General features: G+C 37.7%; 1 protein-coding gene across 3 annotated transcripts in view; it reads right to left on the bottom strand.

Annotated features, from left to right (window-relative positions):
* The window catches only part of DECR1 (2,4-dienoyl-CoA reductase 1), a 60524-nt gene that overhangs the window by 42142 nt on the left and 683 nt on the right, over window positions 1-17699 (bottom strand). Inside the window, exon 1 of one of the 3 annotated variants that reach the window (XM_031946960.1) lies at window positions 17127-17693. The exons of the other annotated variants lie outside the window; for them this stretch is intronic. The gene's annotated coding sequence lies outside the window, so the exon portion shown is untranslated. Of the gene's footprint in view, window positions 1-17126; window positions 17694-17699 lie in introns of those variants that run through there. 3 annotated transcript variants of the gene reach the window in all.

The following is a 17699-nucleotide window of genomic DNA, read 5'->3' as shown; positions in this document are numbered from 1 at the left end:
TTTCTTTCTCCAGTCCATTTTACAAAAGAGGAAACTGAGGCAAACAGGATTAAATGACTTGTCCAGGGTCACACTGCTGGTAAGTGTCTTAGATAAGGTTTGAACTTGGAAGAGAAGTTCCTGATTCCAGGCCCAGGGATCTGCTTACCACACCTTTTAGTACCCCTTTTCTTAACTTCTTCATTACAGTGAAATAATCAAAAGTAGGTAATATCAATATAGATGATAAATTTTCAATTTGTCTAACCCTATTTGATCCTCTGGCAAATAAATTCATAATATGTGGCAGTCTCTACTATGTTCAAAATTAAAAAAAAATCCAGAAAGCCTTAATCAGAAAAAGGAATCGTATTGGCAAATCTTATGGTATGTGTGATAACATAAGATCCTTATAATTTTCAGGAGGCTGTAATTAGTAAGAGTTGTATTTCAGAGCACACCAAAGCTTCCTTTTTTAAATCTTAATCAGATTTTTAAAATTTACATTTCTCTCAAATCTCAGGAGACATCTGGTACAGTAGCCCTCTAGCTTCTCTTCTGCATTCACTGTGGATGCCGACCACACCATCAATCTGAAAAAAGGGTTCCAGGTCACTGAAGACACTGATGGTATCCTTACTAGGAATAGGGATAGGAGGAGAACTTGAAGAAAGTGATAAAACCCAAAGAGAAGAGAGCTTCAAGAAAAAAAAAAAAAAGTACCAAAGGCAGCAGGGAATGGGGACTGATTTAAAAAAAAAAAAAAAAAAAAAAAAAAAAAAAAAGGTCATTAGTGAATGTTGGCGGGAATGTGGGAAATTATCCATGTGTATAGTTTGAAAATAAAATTTTAATTTTTTAAAAAAGGTCATTACAAGATTAGAAGGCAGGCAATAAATTGGGGAAACATTTTTACAGTCAAAGATTCTGATAAAGGCCTCATTTCCAAAATATATAGAGAATTGACTCTAATTTATAAGAAATCGAGCCATTCTCCAATTGATAAATGGTCAAAGGATATGAACAGACAATTCTCAGACGAAGAAATTGAAACTATTTCTAGCCATATGAAAAGATGCTCCAAGTCATTATTAATCAGAGAAATGCAAATTAAGACAACTCTGAGATACCATTGTACACCTGTTAGATTGGCTAGAATGACAGGGAAAGATAATGCCGAATGTTGGAGAGGATGTGGGAAAACTGGGATACTCATACATTGTTGGTGGAACTGTGAATACATCCAGCCATCCTGGAGAGCAATTTGGAACTATGCCCAAAAAGTTATCAAACTGTGCATACCCTTTGATTCAGCAGTGTTACTACTGGGCTTATATCCCAAAGAGATCTTAAAAAAGAGAAAGGGACCTGTCTGTGCAAGAAAAATGTTTGTGGCAGCCCTTTTTGTAGTGGCTAGAAACTGGAAACTGAGTGGATGCCCATCAATTGGAGAATGGCTGAATAAATTGTGGTATATGAATATTATGGAATATTATTGTTCTGTTAGAAATGACCAGCAGGAGGATTTCAGAAAGCTCTGGAGAGACTTACATGAACTGATGCTGAGTAAAATGAGCAGGACCAGGAGATCATTATATACTTCAACAACAATACTATATAATGACTAATTCTGATGGACATGGCCATCGTCAGCAATGAGATGAACCAAATCAGTTCCAAAAGAGCAGTAATGAACTGAACCAGCTACACCCAGTGAAAGAATTCTGGGAGATGACTATGAACCACCACATAGAATTCCCAATCCCTATATTTTTGCCCACCTGCATTTTTTATTTCCTTCACAGGCTAATTGTACAATATTTTAGAGTCCGATTCTTTTTGTACAGCAAAATAACTGTTTGGACATGTGTACATATATTGTATTTAACTTATATTCTAACATATTTAACATGTATTGGTCAACTTGCCATCTGGGGGAAGGGGTGGGGGGAAGGAGGGAAAGAGTTGGAACAAAAGGATTTGCAACTGTCAATGTTGAGAAATTACCCATGTATATAACTTGTAAATAAAAAGCTATAATTAAATTTAAAAAAAAAGTCATTAGATTTGATCATTAAGAAATCATTAATATTATAAAGACTGGTGGTGGCCTCAGTTTCCCCGTAATTTTATAAAACTTAGGCATAGAAAAATAATGACAGCAATATTTCTAAAGTGAATATCACCATGTATCCAAAAATAAAATCTTTCCAACCACCAGTGAGCCTTTCCTCAGGTACCTGTTTACCTTAAATCTCCCTCTCCCTCCCAACTTTGATATGCAAATCAAACAGCTCCAGATGGCCACTAAAATCAGGGCTTAAGCATCCCACTCTCAGAAGGATAATTTGAAGTACACTTTCCCTTCCCAGGAGCATAATATTCCCATAGGAACAAGCCTTCTCAGCTAGATACATGCTTCTGTGCCTCTCAATGCAGTGCTGCCCTTACATGAGTTTTATTTTATTAGTTTGAAGTCTGAGTTGTATTTTAAATTTCTTCTTCCTTTTTTTTAATCTGCTCCCCCTTCTCTACCACTTGTCAAAAAATTTTTTCCTTTGAACTGCTCTCAACTGACAATACATATTGTGAAAACAATAAAAAGTTATGTTCCCATAGCAGAGGAAAAGTGAAAGTCTGGAATCAGAAGTAGTCCAAAGCCGGGAAGCAGGGGAGCTCCTAAAACCAGGTGAAACTAGGTAAAACTGGGGAGAATTAGTTGTGTAATTAAAAAAAAAAAAAAGCAATAGGACCAAGGCCATAGTTTTGCTAGACTGTGTATGCTTAATTGCTTCATAAATATCAACTTCTCCTCTCCAGGAGGAGTAAGGCCCATTTTAATGGTCATGCAATGGTTGTAGCAGAAAGGAGGGTGTATGTTGTAGAAGGATGAGAAAGAATGTTAACATCACCTCCCCAGCCTATGGGGAGATGGGGGAGGTATATCACTGCTGGGATCAGGGATAAAAAGGCTATGTTCTGATTTCTGTAAAGTGTATAATCTCATTGTGAGTTTTCACATTCACTCCTACAGGAATGTATTAAAAGTTTAAATTGTTTCATTCATCCTGAGATTGTTCATTTATTGAGCCCTAACTTGGGGTTTAGATTTTGTTTCCAACAACATTACTCACAACATTTGAATTCATTAAAAGATTTGATTTTCCCCAATGCCTCTAGTTTTGCAGAGACCTTTCCTTAGACATAAACTAGGTCCCTAGCCAAGAATTTTTACTTACTGTCAGGCCCCAATAATAGAACTCAAAGGTCAGTAGGAGAACTCAATGTCCTCCCAAAAGGAACTCACTTATGCTAGAAGCCTAACTCAAAAAAATTCTGGAAAGAGCATTTTGACTGAATGACAAGGTCAGAAGGCAAACTGTAGACAATTAAAGAGACAGGAAGGAAAGGAAGTGGAGGTACCCAATGTATATAGCCTTCTTAATGAATTTAGGCATGAAAAGAAAAAGATAAATAGTTTTTAGGAATCATGTAGATTTCTTAAGGATGGAGGCAGACAAACACGTTTGCAGTGTGGGGAATGGAGAGATAAGGTGAAGAACTTACAGGAATGTTTAAATTCTTTTTCTGTATTTTTTTTATTATTTCTATGTCTCTGTGACTTACATAAGTACAGTGAATGCAAGCTAATATTTACTTAAAACTTTAGATATATTTACTTAACCAGAAATGATGACATGTATCCTTGTTCAATGTTATCAATATTTAGACTAGTAGTTTAAATGATGTCAGCTCAGTAATCTGAAGTTTGAGGGTGTGATTGATGATTCCTCTCAGAATCAGGAAATAAAACATTCTGTTCTAATCTGCTTTTGGCACCAATGTTTAACATTCAATTAGGGGAGAGGGCACCTATTTCTCAATGCTCCCCAATTTATGATGTAATCCTTTGTAACAGAAATCTTCCATCCCAATCTCTCCAAATAGCAACAACCAATTAGATGCCTCCCCCTCCCCTTCTCAATGCTCTCTTACTTGTGATATAATTTCTTGTATAAAAGTTATGTATCTTTATCATTTCTTTAGCTCTCTTACCACGAGCTTTTTCTTTCTTATCTGGTGATGGGATGGCTCATCCTCCGGAGGTTTTCAATAAACAACTTTTCTGCTTTTTACTGAATGATCTCTAAGTAGTCATTTTGGATAAGGGTCTTCTACATCCCTCACAGTAGGCAGTAAGGAAACTGATAGTAAATAAAGAGATTCAAGATAAATGAGAGCGTGGAGATAACAGTGGGATCAATCTGGTAGAGGAAAAAGGATGGAATGGTATCCCTAGCAGAGGAAAAATGGTTTGTCTTGCATGGAGGATGAAAGGGAAAGGGAGGAGGGATTATGTGAATCATATTTAGGGGTATAGTTCTCATCATAAAATGGTTTGCTGGGTAGATACATCTGCATACTAAAAAAAATGGGGGTGCTAAAGTTAGAGACTGAGTACTTGTGTTCACTTTTCATCATAGCATTTAGAGTCATTTACATATTTAGTTCCCTTACAAGGAGTCATAATTTTCTATTAGTGCTATTCACTAGTCATTTAAGACAGGAAGAAAAAAAGGAAAAAAGCAAAACTTTTTTGAAATTATGATTCTATGGTAGGAGGATCAATCTGACAAATTCTCAATAAACTTGATGAAATTATATGACATAAATGAGCCTTTGTTTACAGGTTTTTTCCAGTTCTTGCCTACTTTAGTGCCTACTTTTCAACTACTTCGCATATACCTTGTTCTACTAGGTCCTGAGTAGTACAAATAATGAATCAAGTCAAGTGGGACTACACTGAGAAGTTATAACTATGTAAAAATATGGTAATTTTTCAGATCAATGTAAAATATGCAATAAGAATCTGAATAATAATACCACTTACAGTATTCAATATTTTTACTAATAGGGACCTATCTGTATATGCAAAGTTATTTAATGGTATTGATTCCATTAAAATGTGAAACTCCTTTTATATTCTAGTCTTTCCTTTGTTTCCCAATCCTCAGCTAAAGGCTTGATATGTAGCAAGTTCTTAACTTATGTTTGTTGACTGACTAGAAAGTTTGGGCTTGCCCAAACATACTTAGCTGAGAGTGTTGTGCCACAGTTCTCTTTTCTTGTCCTGACTCAGTTTCTCTAAATTGTCCTGCCTCAGTTTCCCTCAATTGTTCTGCCTCAGTTTCTAATTCTTCTGCTCAATCCTGCAAAACCACCCCTCCCTCTTAATCATCAAAATATTTGATAAGGATAAAAGATCTTATATTTTAGAATATCAGAATGCCGGCTCCCCATCCCAATCTATCAGAATATCAGATACTGTTTTATCAGGGGTCTTTCCCCATTTGTGGGGCCTCTTCCCATTATGTCATCCCTCTTTCCGGTGCCTCCCCAACCCTGTCAGAGTCCTGTTGTGCTCTCAAGCACCCTGACTCCGCTCCTGCCTCAGTCTACACCCCCCTCCCCCCACACCCCGAGTCTGAGCCATGTGTATATATATATATGTTATTGAGAACTCTCGTTGTTTGCTGGATTCTTGGAGACGATAAGTTTCATTCAGCTCTGGGACCAAACCATGGATCCATTTGGTCCCAGTAAATATCTCCCTTTCAAATAAAATATTAAGTATTCTCTAATCTCTATCTTGCCTCAGTTTCTCCGGCATTACAGAATGAGTATATAGAATTCTCTAAATTGTCAAATGTTCAAGCTCATTTCCCTTTCTAGGGAAGCCAAAAGATTGTCTGAATACTTTGGGTGTAACTATAACTGTTCATGGACTTTCTATGTTGAAATAAAAGCTATCCTTTCCACGGGCTATCTTGATTTGCATGTTTGGAACTGCAACTCTGTTTCCCACATTTGGTGAAATGTAGACATAAAAATATTATAACTAGGGCATTTCCAAGCATAATTCTAGCTGGGAACAATGAACTAAATAAAGAAAATTAATTTTTGAGGGTCAGCCTGACAAGACCTGATTTGTATGAGCTCCAAGATTTTTTTCCATGGTGGGGAGGGAAGAGTGAGGGGAGAAGAGTGGAGAAGGGGACAAAGTCAACAGAATCACAGAGTTAATAGTTAAAAGGGATCTTAAAGATTATATATTCTTATTCACTCATTTCACATAAGAAGAAACTGAGGCACAAAAATATGAACTGATTTGTCTAAGATCAAGAATACTGTCAAGTAAATTACATGATGAAATTCAGTCTTTTAACTCCAAATCCAATCTGTACTTAGTTAGTTTTCATTAACAAGCCAGAGTCTATGCATTCAGTGAATGCAATGTGGGTATCTTAATAACAATGCAATCATAAACTTAGTATACACACACACACACACACTTGCAAAGCAATTAGAGTGTGTAGAATAGATGCAGCTTGATCTTATTAAGAAAGTGATAAAGTTAGGGAAAGAAGAAACAAAAATACGATGAATAAAAGCACAGAAAAATCCATTGCCTAGCAATGTTGAAATGAAATAAAGGCACCTGCTTTTTATACAAAACAATTCTTGGCCTCTAAGGCTAGAAACAGAAAAAAAAAGTTTTTTTCAAAGGAGTTTGGGGAGAGAAATAGTATATAAGCTGACACTTCTCAACTTCACATCCCACCTCCATCCCAAGGTAGAGACACTATGAAAGAGTTTTAATCACAAATACTTCTGTGACATTATAAGATTTCAAATTTGCTTGACATGTATAATTTCATACAAGTATCTACTGTAACATGGCCTATGAGAGGCAGTTCTTAAAGCATATGCAAATATTCCCAACTTTGAAAAGTCATGATGAGTGTGGAGTTGGTACTGTGTGATGGTATAAAATCTTTTGATTGTTCTCGAAACAAGAAGAATCAGTGATTTGGAGATATTGAGCTGGAACTGATTATGACACAAAAGGGGTGCTTGACTGGCCCAACTCTCAGTCTTTCTCCTTGGGAGCTTCTATAATGCCATAGCCTTCTTGAATCACCTACCTCAGTTATTCTGCCCCAAACCTCAGGCTATGATACCACCCTTCCCTCCTGATCATCAGAATAATTGATAAGGATAAAAGATCTTATATTTTAGAATATCAGATGCCAGCTCGCCATCCCAATCTATTAGAGTATCAGATACTGTAAAGGCTGAAACTCTGAACAGGTGTACTTGAATCAGACAACAGAGCACTTAAGGCTAATTACCTATTCCGAAATAAGACAAAGACTCCATTAGCATATGTTTGGATGGCACTTCTCACCACTGATGCTGGCTCAATGTTAGGTGTAAAGATAATAGTAGGCAAGGATTAGAGGGTGGGGTGATAGAGGCCAGATTTCACTTGGCAGCAGGAAGAGGAGGAAAAAGGTAGAGATTCTGGACTCTAGAATTGAGGAGAGATCCTTGGCAAAACTCCAGGCAGTTTGTCTGTCTCCTTCATTTCTCTCCTTAAAGACCAAGGACTTTTACTTATCCTGACTCTGGCTGATCCTGAGGCCTCCAGGGAGCTAGCCTGGACTTTTACAAGATACTTTATCCTATTAGAATATCAGATAACTTTCCCATCTCAGGTGCTCATTGTTTCTGTCACCCCATAAAGAATCTCTATACCCCACATTCGATACTGGATACTTGGAGACAAGAATCCGATCCAGTCAATTGATTTACTCTCCAATAAATTAAATTATTATAATTCTCTAATCTCTATCTTGCCTCAGTTTCTCCAGCATTACACTTCAAACAACTGGAATGATTAAATAACAATTTGAATTGGAAAATATGAATTCAAATTCTGGGTCTAATGTTACTAACTGGGAGATTCTTGTGAAAATCCCCAATAAGCTCTGTAAAATGCCAAGGGGAGGATGGCAGGACTTGCCCTGGTTCCTGGCTGAGCACTAGTGATGTAAATTGTGTGAGGGGTCCTTGAAACTATGTCCCCCTTTAATCTGTAAAAGAAGGGTGATTGGGGTCTCAAATTCTCCCCTGGGAAAAGCATGCCTTTTCCAAACAAAACCCAGTTAAGTGATCTTATTCAATTGGAGATCTTCACCTGATAGTCCTATTGAGTAGCTCAAACTCCCAAAATAAGTAATCAATCTCTTTTGAATTGGAGATCTAGACTCTGAGACAACTTTGAGTGCAATCTCATTCAATTCTGAATGGAAACCGAAGCCTCAGACTGCTAATAAAAGACAACTCTGAACCCTGAATCTTTGCAGAAGTCCTGAACAGGATTATGCTTGCCAAAGAAGCTCTCTTCTTGGCAAGCTGCCCTGCCAGGACTTTTGCCCACCGTGCAGATATTCTCTTCTCAGAATTAAGCTTTGCTATCTTCCTAACAGGACCTTTTGCCCACTAAGAAGTCTGTCTTCCTAGCAAGGCTGACTTCTCAGTGCAAATAAATCCCTTTTTGCCACACAGATTTCTGATTTGCGAATTCTTTTCTCATAGGGCCTGTGCCTCTGACCAGAGGGGATCTCCCATCCCAATTCTTGTACCTCATCACAGCTACCACTAACCTCATCATTTGCACGTCATCACTAGCATCTCATCACTAGCACAGATGGATTAGGGTAATCAATTAGCTGCTAGGTATTTCTTCAGATGCTGTATTGCTCCGGATTCACTTATTTCTTGTTTGCTGCTGGATCACCTTCTAATTGCTGTGGCTATGACTACCACCTCTGGTGTATTCTGCTACCACTTTTTAAAAGTATTATTAAAGCTTTTTATTTTCAAAACATATGCATAATTTTTTCAACACTAACCCTTGCAAAACCTTGTGTTCCAAATTTCCTCCTCTTCCCCCCCCCCCCAAGATGGCAAGTAATACAATATATGAATAAATGTAGCCTGATCCTATTAAGAAAGTGATAAAGTCAGGGAAAGGAGAAACTAAAATGTTAAAATGTTAAATCCAATATATGTATACATATTTGTACAATTTATCTTGCTGCACAAGGAAAATCGAATCAAAAAGGAAAAAAAATGAGAAAGAAAAAAAAAAGTAAGCAAACAACAAAAAGTGAAAATACTATGTTGTGATCCACATTCAGTTCCCACAGTCTTCTCTCTGGATGCAGATGGCTCTCTCCATCACAAAACCATTGGAACTGGCCTGAATCATCTCAATGTTGAAAAGAGTCACATCCATCAGAATTGATCATCATATGATCTCATTGTTTTGTACAAGGATCTCCTGGTCCTGCTCATTTCACTTAGGATCAGTTCATGTATGTCTCTCCAGGCCTCTCTAAAAGCATCCTGTTGGTTGTTTCTTATACAACAATAATATTCCATAATATTCATATACCATAACTTGTTCAACCATTCTCCAGTAGATGGGCATCCATTCAGTTTTCATTTTCTAGCCACCACAAAAAGGGCTGCCACATTTTTGCACATGTCCCGGGGCCCTTTCCCTTTAAGATCTCTTTGGGATATAAGCCCAGTAGTAACACTGCTGGGTTAAAGGGTATGCACAGTTTGATAACTTTTTGAGCATAGTTCCAAATTGCTCTCCAGAATGGCTGGATCCGGTCACAGTTCCACCAACAATATATCAGTGTCCCAGTTTTCCCACATCCCCTCCAACATTCATCATCATTTTAGCCAATCTGAGAGGTGTGTAATGATACCTCAGAGTTCTCCTAAGTTGTATTTCTCTGATTAATAGTGATTTAGAGCACCTTCTCATGTGAATAGAAATGGTTTCAATTTCTTCATCTGAAAATTGTCTGTTCATATCCTTTGACCATTTATCAATTGGAGAATGGCTTGAATTCTTATCAATTTGAGTCAGTTCTCTATATATTTTAGAAATAAGGCTTTTATCAGAATCCTTAAATGTAAAAAAAAAAAAAAAATTTCCCAGTTTATTGCTTCCCTTCTAATCTTGTCTGCATTGGTTTTGGTTGTACAAAAATTTTTTAACTTAATATAATCAAAATTATCTATTTTGTTCTGCTACTACTTTTAATTGCCCAGTATGGCAATTATGCCTCTGGATAAGCCTTTACTAACCTTTAAAATAAGGCCAATAATACTTGAACAACCTAATAGGGCTGTTGTGAGAAAAAAAACTATATAAACATTAATTATTATAGTTACTTTAGTGAAGAAGGCAGAAGTACAATTGTAATACTTTAATGCATTAACTATTAGGCCTTAAAACTCTTTTATAGACAAAAAATAAGAAATTCTCTCTGTAGCAAACCAATTTTTCCTCAGGTTGGGAACCTATCACTATGTTTTCCCATAAAGTAGTACATTTATTTTCCCCCAAGCAAAATATAATCTTTCTGAATACCCTGAAAACTAAGCTGAGAACTCGATAAAATTTAAGACATGAATTTGCCAATATGTAATGCAAAAGCATAAGGGTACTATTACTTCTAGTTTTCTGCTGACAAATTTATTCCTCTCTCCCATTTTTGCCTAGGCATGATAAGCAGAGCAAACTGCAATAAACTACTTCTATAGAAATGGCAATTTTGCTTAAAGACTGCAACCTGCTTGTCCAGAACTATGACATTAAGATGATGAATCAGTGAGTTTGTGTGTAGGCTGGCGACTGTCATTACTTAGCAAAAATGGAAAATCCTATTCTATTACACCAATAGCCCTGAATTTCTATTTGTGTGATATATTTTTTGATGGATTGTGGAGGGGGGGAGAGTAGGAGGGGAATAAGAGAAAATTGTTAGCAATGATAACATATTGATGTAACACTGAAAAGTTTAAAAAGTGCTTTTGTATGCATTTTACTTATTTATTTGACACCTTTTGTTCTGTCAGTCTACATTCATTAAGTGCCTGCAATGTGCTAGACACTGTGATAAGGGTTGGGGATACTGGCCCTCAAGGAGCTTATAAATCTAATGAGAGAGACCAAAAGCAAACAAATGCACACAAATAAAAGTATAAACAGGATACAGGATAAACAGGAAACAATTAAGAGGGAAGATTCTAGAATTGGGTCTTAAAAGAAAGTCAGGGAAAGCAATAGGCCGGGGTAAAGAAGAAGAATATTCCAGACATGGGAGACAAGTAGAGAACATCCCCAGAGCTATGAGATGCAGTTTTTAGTTCCTGGAACAGCAGCAAGGCGGACAGTGTCACTGAACTGGGTGGGGAGTACAAATATGAGAAAAATGGAAAAGTTCTACAAAGATTATTTGTTATAATTTATTTCAATCCTCAAATGGATTCTATCATCAGAATCCCAGCTGTGCTTCTAGTACAGGAATGGTACAGAAAAAAGACAGAAACATCTGGATTGGAGCAAGTGCACATAGAGAAGATCTCTGTTGGGCATGATAAAATTACGGGATAGAGGGATATATATAAATATATATATATATAGTACCATAAGTAGGTAAAGACAACAAAGATATGGGGAAAAAATCTTGCACCTTATAAATACTGGGGAAAAGGGATCAAGAGACAATCAACAATTACTGAGCTATTTACCTACTTTCTCATTTATGTAAAATATTTATGAGTCGTCTGCACTAAAACTGAAGAAGGCATTTTTGATGAGGATATTAGTAAGAATAAGCAGGCTTTCACAAGCGATATTCTAAAATGGACAAGTTCACAAACCTCAGGTTAAAAACCCCTGCCTAATTTATGAGGTCCTGAGGAGGGGGTATGTTGGGTAGAGAAAAACAAAAGAATTGATAAAACTGATACTGGGGCAGGCAGAGAGAAGCCTCTGATAGAGATCTGTTTAGCTCTGTGATCCCACTCTCTGGGCAGGTCTAGTCAGAAACCCAAGTTATGTCAAACTCATCCTCTTTAGGGGTTTTGAGTAATCTCACCTTGCCATGCCCTGTAAGAAATCTCAGTCATGTTCCTGAAGTAAAATTTCTCTATAAAACCTACATCCCATGGCTGCTACATTGTTTGGGTCAGCCCACCCCAGCATTATGCCTTGTGGTATCTTTTCCCTTCCCCCATACCTCGTGGCATCTTTCCTAACTCCACTCTGCTTCCCAACCCCACTTCTCCTCCTTATAGCTAACTAACTCTTTTAGGGTGTTAAGTCCCTTTTAGGATTAGCCTTGCTAGCTAAGAGCATGCCCCAACCTTATGGGATGTTTCCTTTCTCCCTTTCCATCATTAATTATTAAAACCCCTTTCTATGTTCTCTCACCTCTATTTCATATTTACCATGCCAAGTGTCTATAACCTCTTCTAAACAAACCTGTCTTCTGCCAAAGAGAATGACCATTATGAATTCTTCATGATGGAATCCCAACTTTTGGTGTGCACCATCATCTGGTGTCTACATCAGCCACGTTATGACTATGCCTGACACGTAGAAAAAACTTAATAAAATAAATAAATAAAATAAAAAATTATTAAATAAAAAAATTTATTGAACTAAATCTACAGTGCAATTTTTCCAACGCTCATCCCTCCACCTGTCCTCCTCCACTCCATTCCAATCAATAACCTCAGGCACTGAGGAAGACAGAATGGGAAACAAATCTTCCTGCCCTCCCACCCCTGACATCTCAGTCCTCTCCCACTAGGGAAAAGGCTACAACAGCAAACCTCTGAGCTTTGGCCAGTCAATAGACTGAGTCAATAGAGCCGATCCCTATCTCAAAGTTAGGGATCCTACTTGCCAATTATCCTTATCTATATGGTTCTAATTTGCAAAAGACAGTTTACCTTGATAAAATACTACAGAAAAGGGGTGATTTTTAATCAGTCAGGGATTTTTAGTTTATAACACTAACTTTAGAAACTACCTCCCTCTCCCGCTACAGAACATGTACTTCACTTCCTACCACTATAGTGACTTGAGTAGAGTCAAAAAACACTATTCTTAGAACCTGGAAAATTTTAGCTCTCTGTATTATGTTTCCATTAGAAACATTAGTTCCTGAAACAGCAGCAAGGAGGACAGTGTCACTGAACTGGGTGGGGAGTACAAATATGAGAAAAATGGAAAAATTCTACAAAGATTATTTGTTATAATTTATTTCAATCCTCAAATACATTCTATCATCAGAATCCCAGATGTGCTTCTGGAACAAGTAGGAATGGTACAGAATAAAGACAGAAACATCTGGATTGGAGCAAGTGCACACAGAGAAGGTCTCTGTTGGGCATCATAAAATTATGGGATATAGAGGGACATATGCATATATATACTGGAGCAAGTGCACATAGAGAAGGTCTCTGTTGGGCATGATAAAATTATGGGATATTGAGGGACATATATATATATATATATATATTGGAGCAAGTGCACTTAGAGAAGATCTCTGTTGGGCATGATAAAATTATGGGATATTGAGGGACATATACATATATATATTGGAGCAAGTGCACATAGAGAAGATCTCTGTTGGGCATGATAAAATTATGGGATATTGAGGGACATATACATATATATATATTGGAGCAAGTGCACATAGAGAAGGTCTCTGTTGGGCATGATAAAATTATGGGATATTGAGGGACATATACATATATATATTGGAGCAAGTGCACATAGAGAAGGTCTCTGTTGGGCATGATAAAATTATGGGATATTGAGGGACATATATATATATATATTGGAGCAAGTGCACATAGAGAAGGTCTCTGTTGGGCATGATAAAATTATGGGATATTGAGGGACATATACATATATATATTGGAGCAAGTGCACATAGAGAAGGTCTCTGTTGGGCATGATAAAATTATGGGATATTGAGGGACATATACATATATATATTGGAGCAAGTGCACATAGAGAAGGTCTCTGTTGGGCATGATAAAATTATGGGATATTGAGGGACATATACATATATATATTGGAGCAAGTGCACACAGAGAAGGTCTCTGTTGGGCATGATAAAATTATGGGATATTGAGGGACATATACATATATATATTGGAGCAAGTGCACATAGAGAAGGTCTCTGTTGGGCATGATAAAATTATGGGATATTGAGGGACATATACATATATATATTGGAGCAAGTGCACACAGAGAAGGTCTCTGTTGGGCATGATAAAATTATGGGATATTGAGGGACATATACATATATATATTGGAGCAAGTGCACATAGAGAAGGTCTCTGTTGGGCATGATAAAATTATGGGATATTGAGGGACATATACATATATATATTGGAGCAAGTGCACATAGAGAAGGTCTCTGTTGGGCATGATAAAATTATGGGATATTGAGGGACATATACATATATATATTGGAGCAAGTGCACACAGAGAAGGTCTCTGTTGGGCATGATAAAATTATGGGATATTGAGGGACATATACATATATATATTGGAGCAAGTGCACATAGAGAAGATCTCTGTTGGGCATGATAAAATTATGGGATATTGAGGGACATATACATATATATATATTGGAGCAAGTGCACATAGAGAAGGTCTCTGTTGGGCATGATAAAATTATGGGATATTGAGGGACATATACATATATATATTGGAGCAAGTGCACATAGAGAAGATCTCTGTTGGGCATGATAAAATTATGGGATATTGAGGGACATATACATATATATATTGTAGCAAGTGCACATAGAGAAGATCTCTGTTGGGCATGATAAAATTATGGGATATTGAGGGACATATACATATATATATTGGAGCAAGTGCACATAGAGAAGATCTCTGTTGGGCATGATAAAATTATGGGATATTGAGGGACATATACATATATATACTGTAGCAAGTGCACATAGAGAAGATCTCTGTTGGGCATGATAAAATTATGGGATATTGAGGGACATATACATATATATATTGGAGCAAGTGCACACAGAGAAGGTCTCTGTTGGGCATGATAAAATTATGGGATATTGAGGGACATATACATATATATATTGGAGCAAGTGCACATAGAGAAGGTCTCTGTTGGGCATGATAAAATTATGGGATATTGAGGGACATATATATATATATTGGAGCAAGTATTAGAGAAGGTCTCTGTTGGGCATGATAAAATTATGGGATATTGAGGGACATATACATATATATATTGGAGCAAGTGCACATAGAGAAGATCTCTGTTGGGCATGATAAAATTATGGGATATTGAGGGACATATACATATATATATTGGAGCAAGTGCACACAGAGAAGGTCTCTGTTGGGCATGATAAAATTATGGGATATTGAGGGACATATACATATATATATTGGAGCAAGTGCACACAGAGAAGGTCTCTGTTGGGCATGATAAAATTATGGGATATTGAGGGACATATACATATATATATTGGAGTGCACACAGAGAAGGTCTCTGTTGGGCATGATAAAATTATGGGATATTGAGGGACATATACATATATATATTGGAGCAAGTGCACATAGAGAAGGTCTCTGTTGGGCATGATAAAATTATGGGATATTGAGGGACATATACATATATATATTGGAGCAAGTGCACATAGAGAAGGTCTCTGTTGGGCATGATAAAATTATGGGATATTGAGGGACATATACATATATATATTGGAGCAAGTGCACACAGAGAAGGTCTCTGTTGGGCATGATAAAATTATGGGATATTGAGGGACATATACATATATATATTGGAGCAAGTGCACATAGAGAAGTTCTCTGTTGGGCATGATAAAATTATGGGATATTGAGGGACATATACATATATATATTGGAGCAAGTGCACATAGAGAAGGTCTCTGTTGGGCATGATAAAATTATGGGATATTGAGGGACATATACATATATATATTGGAGCAAGTGCACATAGAGAAGGTCTCTGTTGGGCATGATAAAATTATGGGATATTGAGGGACATATACATATATATATTGGAGCAAGTGCACACAGAGAAGGTCTCTGTTGGGCATGATAAAATTATGGGATATTGAGGAACATATACATATATATATTGGAAGCACAGAGAAGGTCTCTGGGGCATGAAAATTATGGGAATTGAGGAACATATCAATATATATTGGAGCAAGTGCACATAGAGAAGTTCTCTGTTGGGCATGATAAAATTATGGGATATTGAGGGACATATACATATATATATTGGAGCAAGTGCACATAGAGAAGGTCTCTGTTGGGCATGATAAAATTATGGGATATTGAGGGACATATACATATATATATTGGAGCAAGTGCACATAGAGAAGATCTCTGTTGGGCATGATAAAATTATGGGATATTGAGGGACATATACATATATATATTGGAGCAAGTGCACATAGAGAAGATCTCTGTTGGGCATGATAAAATTATGGGATATTGAGGGACATATACATATATATATTGGAGCAAGTGCACATAGAGAAGATCTCTGTTGGGCATGATAAAATTATGGGATATTGAGGGACATATACATATATATATTGGAGCAAGTGCACATAGAGAAGATCTCTGTTGGGCATGATAAAATTATGGGATATTGAGGGACATATACATATATATATTGGAGCAAGTGCACATAGAGAAGATCTCTGTTGGGCATGATAAAATTATGGGATATTGAGGGACATATACATATATATATTGGAGCAAGTGCACATAGAGAAGATCTCTGTTGGGCATGATAAAATTATGGGATATTGAGGGACATATACATATATATATTGGAGCAAGTGCACATAGAGAAGATCTCTGTTGGGCATGATAAAATTATGGGATATTGAGGGACATATACATATATATATTGGAGCAAGTGCACATAGAGAAGTTCTCTGTTGGGCATGATAAAATTATGGGATATTGAGGGACATATATATATATATATATTGGAGCAAGTGCACACAGAGAAGGTCTCTGTTGGGCATGATAAAATTATGGGATATTGAGGGACATATACATATATATATTGGAGCAAGTGCACTTAGAGAAGGTCTCTGTTGGGCATGATAAAATTATGGGATATTGAGGGACATATACATATATATATTGGAACAAGTGCACTTAGAGAAGGTCTCTGTTGGCCATGATAAAATTATGGGATATTGAGGGACATATACATATATAGTACCATAAGTAGATAAAGACTTTAGAAAAGTCATTGACCTCTTTGGTCAAACTGTTTCCAAATCCTATAAAACTGAGAAAAACTTCTCCCCCCGCTCTCTTTTCTGTCTCTGTCCCTGTGTACGACGACATGCAAGTCACACCTGAGAACTGCACAATTTACCTCACAAGGCCGTTCTTAATGAAGTACTACGTAAGCTTGAATCGCCGACAGAACCGAGTAACTACGCCCCTACGTGTTTCGCGTAGAGTAAGCCCCGGATGAAGAAACCTCAAGGAGGAGAGTTAGTTTTGGCCTTGGCCAAGCAGCGCTTTCTGTTTCCTCCAGCTTTTCCCAAGCTCTCAGGGACCTCAGAAGCGGAAGGGGGCGGGGGGCAGGACGAGGTAGCAGCGCGTATTGGGGGTAGAGTTGGGAAAGAACGGGGGAAGGGCGCGTCCCTCATCGCCCCCCTCGGGAGAGGGGAGCAGGCGCTCTCGGGGCTGTTCTAATATTAAACCGGAGCCCCGCGGCTCGCGGAGCAGGAGGCCCACACGGCTCAATACGAAAGCCTCCCCCTTTTCGGCTCATAGGCGCAGGTCGCCGAAATCGGGGGATAAGGGGCGAGGCAGGGACTAACAATGTTCCAGTCCAGGATGAGGACGACTTCCTTTCTCCCCCGCCCCCAGCGGGGCTCGCCAGTCGGGCAGGCGAGACCCGCCCCCGCGCCCCGTGGGACTCGCTGGAAGCTGCCCCGCC

This window comes from Sarcophilus harrisii, chromosome 1, assembly GCF_902635505.1.
Source record: "Sarcophilus harrisii chromosome 1, mSarHar1.11, whole genome shotgun sequence".
NCBI lineage: Eukaryota > Metazoa > Chordata > Mammalia > Dasyuromorphia > Dasyuridae > Sarcophilus > Sarcophilus harrisii.
This window is presented reverse-complemented; position numbering and strand designations above follow the sequence as displayed.